The sequence below is a fragment of the Rattus rattus genome, chromosome 4, assembly GCF_011064425.1.
Source record: "Rattus rattus isolate New Zealand chromosome 4, Rrattus_CSIRO_v1, whole genome shotgun sequence".
Taxonomy (NCBI): Eukaryota; Metazoa; Chordata; class Mammalia; order Rodentia; family Muridae; genus Rattus; species Rattus rattus.
The window spans coordinates 131,654,850-131,666,491 of record NC_046157.1 but is presented as its reverse complement, the minus strand read 5'-3'; positions in this window follow the sequence as shown (position 1 = coordinate 131,666,491).

Sequence of the window (11,642 nt, the reverse complement as noted above, 5' to 3'; positions counted from 1 at the left end):
GGCTGCTCTGTTCCTTTCTTTATTGAGAAGGGTGAGTCCTCCTGTATCCCAGCCTGACCTCTATGTAGTCCAGGATGACTGTGAACTTCTGATCCTTCTGCTACCACAGCCTGACTGCCGGGTTACAGGAAGGTGCCCAGTTCATGTGGTGCTGAGATTTAAACCCAAGGCCTCACATGTGGTAGGCAAATACTTCACTGACTACAAACAGCCCTTTCCTGTTTTAAAAATTAACGAAAAGTTACTGCATAGCCAGAATGCTAAAATTCCGATAAGGGAATTCTGTATTGGCATCTCCCCCTAAGTATTCACTTAGATTCATCTTAAAGAAACAGTGGAAAGCAGTTAACTTGGCCTTTCAAAATTAATTTCCTTGTAAAATCTGACTGACTCATCCATTTGCATCCAAGGTGCTAAAGGCTTTTGTGTTCTGTTTCCACTCAGGAAAGAGACCTGGCCAGAGAGACAGAAAAGGTGGACTCGACTCTCAAATGTATAAAGCCTGGTCATGAAATAACAGGGTTGTTGATCCTCTCTGCTCTCCAGCCCACTGCTGTGCTCGGTTACTGCATAGCTCAGGACGGTGGGATGGGCCCTGAGGGGAGAGTTGCTCACACTGTGGTAAGCATTGCTTCACCTTGTGCTGTTGACTGGAGTTATTTTCCTTCAATTCTTACTTAACCAATTTTCTCGTATCCACATCCTCAGAATTTTATATGGGCTATGTAACCCCTATTTTTCTGTTACAATCAAATGTCGTGCTGTCGCTGTAGCTTGTGGCACAGGTTAGAAGCAAGCAAACCAGTTGTCTGGTTCGTTGTGTTCTCCTGAGACACGGGGATTTGTGTTACCTATATTCGTACATGTTACCAAAGCCAGGGACCTGAAAATCACTTAACTTAAGCTCTGGAAATGTTCATGGAGCAATTATTTTAAAAATCAGGCTTCTAAACTTTTACTTTAAGAATGAAAGTGGCTTTCCATAGCCACAGTGATATTTAAAGACAGGGCACACCCCTGCGGGGCATTTGTCCTAGGACGGCATGTGGAAGTCATTTCCTCTCTTGTCCTTCCGAGGTACAACTATGCATGTCTGTAGTCATTTGACCAGGTTCAAGAATCCTGGCTTGCATTCTCAGAAGACTCCAGGCAGACTAGTGTCACGATAAAGCTGCATGGAAGGATGTTGGGGTAACCACTCCAGGTCCTGTTTGCCAGTTCAGGGAGCCCATGAATAAGGAGCTTGACCTTTGCTCAGGGTGACCAGTGTAGGGATGGCCTAGAACTTGAGCCTCCCAGCCACCAGGTAGTATCCTTTCCGAAAGTTAAACAACAGGAGAACATATTCACAAATAATACTTGTATGAGTCCTTGTTATCAAATATACCAAATGACAAAGAAAACAGCCCAACCCCAGTGCATCCCCAGTGGGAGCTCTGGCACCCCAGTGTCCTGCTGCAGCCTTCCTGCAGCCTTCCACACGTATTCATGCATAAGGAGCAAGCATAGAAATAGTGGCTCATTTAAAAACAGGTGCTATAGTTCTAATGATTTCCTAATTTTTTGAGACAGGGTCTCAGGTAGCCAAGGCTAGTGTACTCACTACATAGCCCAAGATGACTTTTATCTCTGAACCCCCCCCCCACCGCCCCTGTCCAGAGGGAGTGCTGGGATTATAGTTGTGCGCCACCACATATAGTGTTGTGGACATGGAGATAGAAGCCTGGACTTCTTACGTGCTGGGCAAATACTCTGTCAACTGAGGCACACCCCAGTCCATGTTCCATAGGAAAACAAAACAATATCACACAGTCCACTGGGCTCCTTTCTCCTGCCCCTTCCTCCTCCCCATTCCCTCCCCTCCCTCCCCCTCCCCTCCCTTCCTCCTCCTCCTCCTCCTCCTCCTCCTCTTCTCCTCCTCCTCCTCCTCATCCATTACACGCAATGTCATCATAACTGCTTCATGAGCTAAAGCGAACACCAGAGTTACTAGACGGGCTCATTAGGATAGACTATTGGGACCTATCTGCCTGTGCTTGAGTTCAGTAGTTCAGAGGTGGGACATATCTAACAAGCTTTCAGAGAGTGCCAGGATTCTACTTCAAGTGGCATTGCAAGGACATCGTCCCACAGATCCCTGGGTAGCACCGTGACCAGTCTTGCGTGGGACTGCTGGTTGCTGCTGCAGCAGGTGCCAAGGGCTTGCAGGGTTATAGAGCATGTGAACTTTACATTTATGTCCACTGAGAAATTATCCTTCCACACAACCTGTGTGCACAAGACGCGATGGCAGTGCTTATCTCCAGTGCTGTTGGAGCAGACGACCCCTCACCTCCCCCTGATTGCTAATGAGAGTCTCCGTCCTTTCCTAACTTTATAGACTTCTGTGAAGGCAGGTTCACATCCAAACACATTTTTAAAATGAGTGATTCATTTGTTCTTTGTTATGTGACTTACAACAGTTTAAAAATACTTCAAAAATACATGGAATGATTTTCTCTGCACTTTTCCTTTACGCAATACAATTATTAACTTACTGTTAATATTGTAACGCTTACTGAATGGCACTGGTCTCTTGGAAGACCATAAAAATTCCAGAAGAGGACATTATTATCCTTTTGGACCCTCAGTTTATGTTCTATACCCACTGCTAAATGCTGGCTGGTAGTTGACAAATTATAGTGGTCCGGTAAAAGGGGAGGAGGTGGGAGGTTCCTCCAATCCCTTTAACCAAAGGAGATTCCTTTTCACCCTAAACCAATGTACAGGAATAAGACCCAGTTAAAAAATAAATAAAACAACCTTTATCTTGTCAACATGGAATTCCTGTAAGCTCCCAAGTAAAAGTTCTCCTCAGCCACTTTGACATAGGATTATTCTCTTTTGACATATTAGAAACATTAAAGAAAATTTAATGCCCATCTGGACGGTTCGTTTTTGCCAATTGCTACCACCACCAGCTGCAAAACTACGCTGACTACAAGCCATCCAGCTGCCACACGTGCCTGGTGCCAAGAGAGAGCAAGCTGCCAATGCTGCTTCAAGTGGCTGGGCTGGGTTGCAGCCAGGACTTGAGGGAGGATGTGCTTGCTGCAAAACACGGTAGTCAGAGCTCAGATTTTAAGTGGCGTTATTTGTGTTTGCTTTTATTTATTTAATTTTTTTCTGGTCATCTACTGTGGGAGGCTGGTGGGGGACACCATCCCTTTCCTGGAAATGGCAGCAAAACATGTTGATCCTCTTCCTCTGCCTTTTATGTTCTTCCTGGCATCCTCTGAGCTCACATGCTGCCTGTACACAGTCATTAGCAGGAAGCGCCCGGAGCTGCAGAAAAATGGTGCCATCTCTCCAAGACTGGCTTTCCCCAGCCCTGACTTTCTCTCCCCACCCCTAATGGCACACTTCTCTATCAATTTTTTTTCACATTTGTTTGGCATTGTTTTCTCACAACATATCGGAGAGAAATTGCCTCCGTAGTGGGTGGTTTCCTCCAAGTGCTCATATATTTGTGTCCTTGAGTCCCAAGTGTTTCCCCTGAGCAGAAAGGGGGACTCTTCTTTTGAAAAACTAAGATTTTTTTCCAGGCCAGGAGCTCTCTATTGATCTCTGGGGTGGGTTGTTTTGAAGGTCATTGGGTATTCCTGTCGTTCATCACTGCCCTGCTGATATCAGATGTCACGTGACTCAAGTTAGCCAATAAAACCATGGGCAGAAGTGATGCAGTCAGTTGACTTCCACACAGTAGTTTTGAAAGCAAGTTTGGGATTTGGAATCTTTTCTGTCCTTTTGCCAGAAGAACAGCAATGTCTAAATGGACACTTCTCTGTCAGTCTAGGTCCCATGATGGGGAGGACATGGCTGACCACCATGGACAGAGGTTTGAGAGTTTCCTCACCAGAGCATGACTGAACGTAAGGATATGAGTTTCTACAATCTGTAGCTAATGTACTGAACAACAACAACAAAACAAACAAACAAGCAAACACAGGAAAGTCACTTTTTAGACCACATAGAGTTGTCTGACTGCTAATGTGTATCTAACTGGATTAATCCAGGGTCTTATTCTGTCTCAGAGCCCTTCCGGTTAAGCCCTCTCACTTCTCAGGCCAGGAAACAGACGCCCCCAAGACAAAGTGGCTCTCAATTCAGCTATCTGGATGATGAAAGGACAGACATGGCCCAGGAAGGACATGGCCTAGACTGCAGGAGGCTGAGTTCCTATCCTGTGCTCTTTGAGCTTTCTGTACAAGACTCCAATTTAGAAAACACTGGAGGGAAGGTAATGTTTCAAAATATTACTTTCCTATTGTTTTGCTTAAAACCTTAAACTTACTGAACTCCCATGCATAGCCTCCATATTGCCTCCCGGTTCTCACTGTGTCTCCATGTCAAGGGCCTGTTTTATTACCCCAATGGAACACACAGAGAAGTAAATGTATCCAGAAGGACAAACAGAAAAAGGACTTTCTTCTCTTGTTCGACCCACACTCAGCATCCCTTTCACTTGACCAGACAGTGGGGAGTAGACTGTCTGAGGCTGTTTTCTGATCTGCTGGTGTTTAATTTTATTTAGAGCATGAAAAGTGGTGGGCTTGCTTCCTCGATAACAGGCCCTTCTGTTTAGTAACTCACTGTGAAGGTTTACTCCCCGGTAATAACACAAGCTGAGAGTCAAACTTTATTCTCAGCAAGGCTGTTCAAATTGCTTTAATGTTTTTGTAGATATACTTCTTACAGCAAACTTGTGATATTGTCCTAATTATCCTTCATTTAAAGGTGGGGAAATGGAAGCACAGAAAAAAATTAGAAGTCATCTCTAGGTTAGAGAACTTGGGTATGCTCAAACTAGTGAACCTCTGTGGTCTAGCTGTACTCATATTAGAATAACTGTAGTAATCATAACAGCAACACTAACAAAGGCTCCATATGCTGACACATGCTTCTAATCCCAGCAGAGGCTGGTGGATCTCTGTGAGTTAGAGTCTAGCCTGGTCTACGTAGTAAGATCTGGGCCAGCCAGGCCTATGCAATGAGACCCTGTGTCAAAGAGAGAAAGAAAGAAAGAAAGGAAGGAAGGAAGAAAGAAAGGAAGGAAGGACGGAACAACAAGACTTTAAGTAAAAGCCACCACTTCACATACACACACCTACCACAACCCATCAATCCAACTTCCCAACAGTTGAAGAAGGGAGGAAGGGGCAATGATCAAGATGTAAAGTAAATAAATTAATTAATAAATTAATGGGGGACAGATTTTACAATAAAGAAGAAGAAGAAGAAGAAGAAGTAGAAAGAAGAAGAAGAAGAAAAAGAAGAAGAAGAAGAAGAAGAAGAAGAAGAAGAAGAAGAAGAAGAAGAAGAAGAAGAAGAAGAAGAAGAAGAAGAAGAAGAATCCTTAACCACACAAAGTGACTGTCCCAAGTCACATAAATAGTGAACTTGGACTTTGAGGCCAAGTGCAGGACATCAGAGTCTATCCTCTCCCCATCAGGCCAAGTTGCCTTCCATGTCTTCTCTACAGGGAAGAGACATCAGGGGTGGGGCAGGGCGAGGAGCTGCTTCTAGCAGAACAAAGTCCCATTGCTTTGTGCATCACAGGCCAAAGAGCCAGAGAGCGACATTTCTGTCACTAACAACCTAGACTCCTACAGAGCAGATGGAAACCCACACATGAAGAAAGTGTCCACAGGGGAGCAGCATCCTCTGGGTGTCCTGTGGCGGCTTCTTTGGCTTGAGCCTCTAAGCAGCCACAGACCTCACAGCCTTCCCTCATCTTTGTAGATGTCAAGAGGAGGTGTGTTGGGACAAGTGCCTCGGGCTGCTCACCTGTGATGTCAGTTTGGGGGTTGATAGTAAAACTTGAGCCTTTTACACAGAAATTGTGCTTTCTTGATGGATTTTACAGTTTCCCACTCCCTGGCGATGTCTTTTGCAGAGATTTCCATAGCCTGATTGGGATTTTCTACTCCCAAATGTGTTGAAACCGTTATTAAAAAGAAACCTTAGGTAAAGAGAATTTTGAGTTGTATGTGTGCTTTTAAATTGTAAGGGATGGTGCTCAGGTTGTTGTAACAGAAGAGGATTTCTTTGTAAGTTGCTGAGTCTGACCATAGAGACTCAGCTTCGACTGAAATCTACTTGTTCCATGATTCAAAGATATGAGACGATGCAAAAGTCTGGTTCTGGAGGTTCCCGTGTTCCCAATCTGATAGAGTATGACTAAGAGAAGTCCTTTCTTGCTCACATGGTAGCCTGAGTATTAGCTGCTCTGGTCTGGTATATGGTTTCATGGTGTGAAAAACCTGGGCTTCTTCTGTCTTCGGTCCCTAACCCCAAAATTCCACATTTGTTTCTTTATCCAACCTCAGTTGACACCTTTTTATGGGCCCTGGGACCTCTCCATAGTCAAGACTGCAGGCCTGGAGGCTGGTTGGGGCGTCTGCTTCCTTGGCGTGTGATCTGAGAACCTTGTATGTTCCCTCTACTCAACCTGTACACCAGAGCTTCGCAGCATGGCTATGTCTGGACTGGAAAAAGGTTAAGAATAGAAACTGTGCCCAGCTTTGAATCCATGTGACAAAGTACCTGGGACAATCAGCGCAGTTCAGAAGGTTCACCTGTGGTGTCACACGATAGCATGATGGGAATGCCATCCAGGAGATGCTCAACTCACGGAGTCTGGGAGGAAAGAGAGTGAGCTAGGGGAGAATCTAGGTCCGCATATGCCTTTAAGGATACTTCAATGACCTAGCTTCCTTTCACAGATCCTCTTAATGGCGCTATGATTTCCACATGACACCAAGTCCTTAACACAGAAGTCTTGGGGGGGCACATTCTAGATCCAAACTACAGCAGAAAGCAACTTGACAAGCTCAGGCTCTATCTTACCTCTGCTTTCTCTCTCCAGCTCACAAGACATAGAGATCCTTAAGCTAGTTTTCCTGGTAGTTAGAGCAAAATCCTGTCACAATCCATGGAAATCATTTTTAAATGACCCATCTCTTCTTCCAGATTCCTACTCTCCAGACTGAGCCTAGAGCTTCTCTTCAGCTTCAGACGGCTTTTCTCTGTTTTCATTCTCTCCTCAGCTGAGTGTGTCTCCTTATGACAAGTGGCTGTCTTTCCTCTTGAAAGACAACAGCTGGAAGAAAGTACAGGCGTCCTTTCTTCAGTCTGAAAGAGGAGGCTACCAGGAAGGCCTTACCATCTTTACTGCCTAACCTGTCCTCCATTAAATACTTCCTCTGACTAAATACTTCATTGGTACTTCACTGGACTTGGAGAAAGGGTGGCGTTGTGTGTCAGACTTCCTGACTCTGCACTAGGCTCCCACCCAGGAAACTCCCTCAGCTCAGTCAGTTCTTTTTTTTTTTTTTTTTTTTTTTGACACCTCCCCCCAAATAAACACTCTCAGGGGTGCTATTTCTGACATAAACATCATATACAGGGCTATTTCCTCCCACTGTGCACAGTAGGACCCAACACAGCCCACTCAGACCTGTGTTGTTCATTAATTCTGGAGTTGTTTACCAGAACGCATGCTCCAGAAAGATAGGGCCTGTTCTTCCCCTCTACATACTATACCTTAAGCACAACTGGAGAACAAACTATCCTGATCAACTACTTACTAACCGGCAACATTGATGTGTCATTGAGATAGACTTTTTTTTTAAAGTGTGAAACATAGAGCTTATAGTGAAGTTGGTGTATTTGTTACTTTTCTATTGCTATAAGACACCATAATCAAAGTATAGAAGAAAGAGTTTGTTGGGATTTGTGGCTTCAGAGGGTCAGGGCCTGACTACCAAGGTTGGGAGGGTGGTATCGAGAAGGTGAGCATGGTGCTGGAGTAGTAGCTGAGGGCCCACGACCTTATCTGTAGGAGTCAGAGACTGGGAGTGGCGTTGGAAACCTCATTGCTTTTCCCCAGTGACACGCCTCCTCCAACAAGACCACACCTCTCGAAACCTCTTCTGAAACCATTCCACCAACTGGGAACCAGTTTCAAATATTTGAGCCTACAGAGGCCCTTCTCATTCAAATTCCCCAGTCAGGATCCATTTGGGATAGTGACCCACACCTCCTTTCCTCTTACCCTTCCCTCTCTTCCCTGCTTCCTTCTCCATGTCACTCAGCTGCTGAGGTACAAGCTAAGAGGTGCTGCTTTGTAATGGAAGGGTCTTAAGCAACCCTTCTCCCCAAAGCTTATAAGACAGGGTTCATGGTGATAAACCTTCCACCTCCTGGAGAAGAATGATGCTTGTGGTCAACACTTAGAGTCCAGTGAGAGAACTCTTGAGAGTATGCGTGTGTCACTTCCTGTCAGTCTCCCAGGCCTCACTTTGGATGAGGCCTCCCACGTTAGAGAGAACCCTCTGCTTCACTCAGACTCCAGTGTAAATAAATCTCCTCCAAACTCCATCCTCGCAGACACAGAGAGAGGACTGCTGGCCACATCTCTGGGCATCATGGCCAGCCAAGCCTCACTGTGTACAAACACTCATTGCTCTGTGGGAAGAGTTCCGGTTTCCAGTGTTCTATTATAAAAAAGAATGGTCCCAGACAAAGACTTGTGGCTGGTCAAGCCAGAGGAGGGGCAGGGAGGAGGAGATCTTTGGCAGTGTGTGGCTAGCCTTAGCCAGTGTGTTGTGGGAAAGGCTGAGAGGACACAGGTGAGAAAGAATCACCAAAGGGAAGAACAGAGATGACTGTGGGATAGAGGGCAGGCCTTGGGCTCCGCCTGGAAGATGGTGAGTCCCACACTGCTGTGGGCTCACAGGCTGTCTGCCTGTCTGTGGACAGTCTAACTGCCTCCCCTCCTCCACATCTAGTGGTCCAACCGTGGCTCCCTGCCACTAGGTTTATTTGAAGCAATAGATAAACGTCAGCACTTAGAGGCTACGCAACCTTCTAAACAGCCCCCCTAGACTAATAAACATTAAAAAAAAACCCTGATGTAGGCAGCCTGATGGGCTCATTGGTGAGGGAGAGATAAAGTTTCCCTCCAGGACATTTATAATTTACATAATAAAAAGCTTTTCACCTTCCAGTCAAGGGAGCAAAATTAATTACCATGGCCCTTTTACCTCACAGAACATTTTTTGCTTAAACTGGCAGGAACAATTTGTGAACTCTTAAATAAGGAGCGAGAGTGGGCCAGGGTGTGGCTAGATGCTGGGAGAAGGCAAGGCGGCCCCCTTGGCTTCTACAAGGTTCTGAAACGGTCGGGCTGGGCTGAGCTCTGCATTCAGTAAAAAATATCCGTGGCCTGACCTGTCCTTTTGGCCCACTCAGCTTGAAATACCTCGCTAATGATAATGGACTCCCACAATCTGAGGCCCTGTAATCACCCACCCACCCCCTCGGACAGATGTTGAATGGATGGTCACCAGAAGGGTTGTTCCGACCATATCTTTCTGTCATGTCTTGTCCCCATCTCTTCTGGGCACCATTTCAAATAACAAATAGGGAATTGGATGTTCCTGTGTCCCTGGCTCTGAAAATATATGGGCAGCCTCAAAGTCCCATGATCAGGGAGCTGTATTTGTTACCTAGAGTCTCTTGTGCTAAACGCCGAGCTCTTTGGAAAGCTGTCAGCTTCGGCCCAGTACCATTAATTCTCACTGCGCTCCTGTGAGGGAAGCAGGTGGCTCGCATTATTCTGGCTATTTTGCAGATGGAGAGAGAGGGGAGGAGGGAAGTTCAGTGTGGCATCCACTTCACACGGATGAGCTAGGAACAGAAGTAGGCATCAGGCCTTCAAGGTTATAAGGGCTCCTGAGAGTTGGGAAAGGTCCATTTGAGTGTCTCTGGAAAGCAGGTGGGGGCCATGGAGATGAGCATGGGAAGCCTAAACCTCCCACCTTTTAAAAGGGAGGAGCCGTTGCTGTTTTTATATGTGTTATTGGTTTACCAATCAACACTTACGGTAGTTGCGCAGAATGGCAAAAGGGGACGGCAAAGGCTGGTGTAGTGAAAAGACGGCTCATCTAAGCCTGACCCCTAATCTTGGACAAACAGAATATTTGCAGACAAATATGGTTGGTTGTTGTTTTTATTCCAAGACTCAGAATTTTGAAAGGCAATGTGTGGCCAGCATTGACTGTGGAAATCCACTCACATTAGATTTGGCAGGGTCCCTCCCCTTCTCCTCTGGCCTCTGTAGTCCTTATGTGGTTGACATTTATTTAGCTCTTTCTGGATTGTGGTGTCCTCACTGCTGCATGGCATCCCTATTTAACTGTAACTTTTATTCTCCTGCTTTAATCATCCTCTTGGAGGCTTACCACCTCCATCTACTAACCTAGGCCTAGTCCTGGAAGCCTCTAACCTTGGTACAAGGTAATCTAGGTCTAGAATGGTTTCATCTCTGAGACTTACTCCTACGTAGGCTCACCTTGTCTTTTTCTTTCTGATCCTGGCTGGCTGGCCAGCTCAGCTGTTCTGACTCAAAACCCCTCTCTAAGCTGACTGATTCAACCTGGCTTCTTTCACTTCTGACTGAATTGCTCCTCTTGGCCTCGAACTAAGTCTAGCGATCCGTTCTCATCCTCTGGCTCCTTCTCATTCTCTGGCTTGTTTTGTCTTCACCCGTGTCTTAGCTTGTTCTCTCCTTGATCTGTCTCTGTAAAACTCTGCGTGTAAAATTGCTTCCTCTCTGCACTGCCCCTCAAGTAGCTTCCATTTCTCCTCTCTTCTCATGAGACTTGGGCATAGCCTATTCTGTCAAATCTTTCTCTGATTTGTCACTTTGTCTGCCACTCAATTAGACATCACTTTTAAACGTGGGAGCTTCCTTCTACAAACTAACTTTCTGAGTTCATTGTTTGGAATTAAAGGTGCGTGCTAAAGGCGAGATTGTATTCTAGCCAGAGGGGTTGAAGACGTGTGGTAAGGGCTGAGCCACACCACAACTGGAAACACTATCTTTGGGTTCCCTGTGTGGTAAAATATCCTGCAACACCCCTACTTCTCACTCCCCAGGTAATGATAGAATCAAGGTTTGGTTAGAACCAGTTTTGTGGGGGTAAAGGAGCAACAAGCAGGGCCTTTTCAACTACTCTGGGAATTTGACTTTTCCCACCTGACTTGGTTTGTAGACTGGCCAGTGGAAGTTACCAATTTAGGAAGAAGTAGTGTGTCTAGGGAGTGCTTGGATTAAAAACAAGGTGGATATTGTAGGTAGTTTAATTGTGGTCCTGTTGCTGCTTCTATGAGGCCGATGAAATGGTCACTTGCCCTGAAAAATACAAAACCTGTGGGCTGTGTGCAGTGTCTGCTGGAGTCTGAGGCCAGCTTTCTTGCCTGTAAAGTTGGGGGTCATAAAAGCAGGTGCCACCCAGAATTGGTGAAAATCAAGTAAATCAGCTCACAGGAAACACTTCACTGTCTCGTGACAGTGAACGGGGCAAACCTCAGCACTGTAGCCACGAGGGTTGGGGTAGAGCCTGGTTTTAATGGCATAGTTTATTTCAGTCATGACCTGATTAAAACACACGGCTGGTTTCATCTGCATGGTGCTATGGCTTGAGTGTAGTCTGTCCTGTCTAAAAGTAATGTTGAAACTTCGTCTCCATTATGAGAAATTAAGAAGTAGGACTAGACAGGTTTTGATTAGGGCTCTGTCCTCATGGATGGATTAA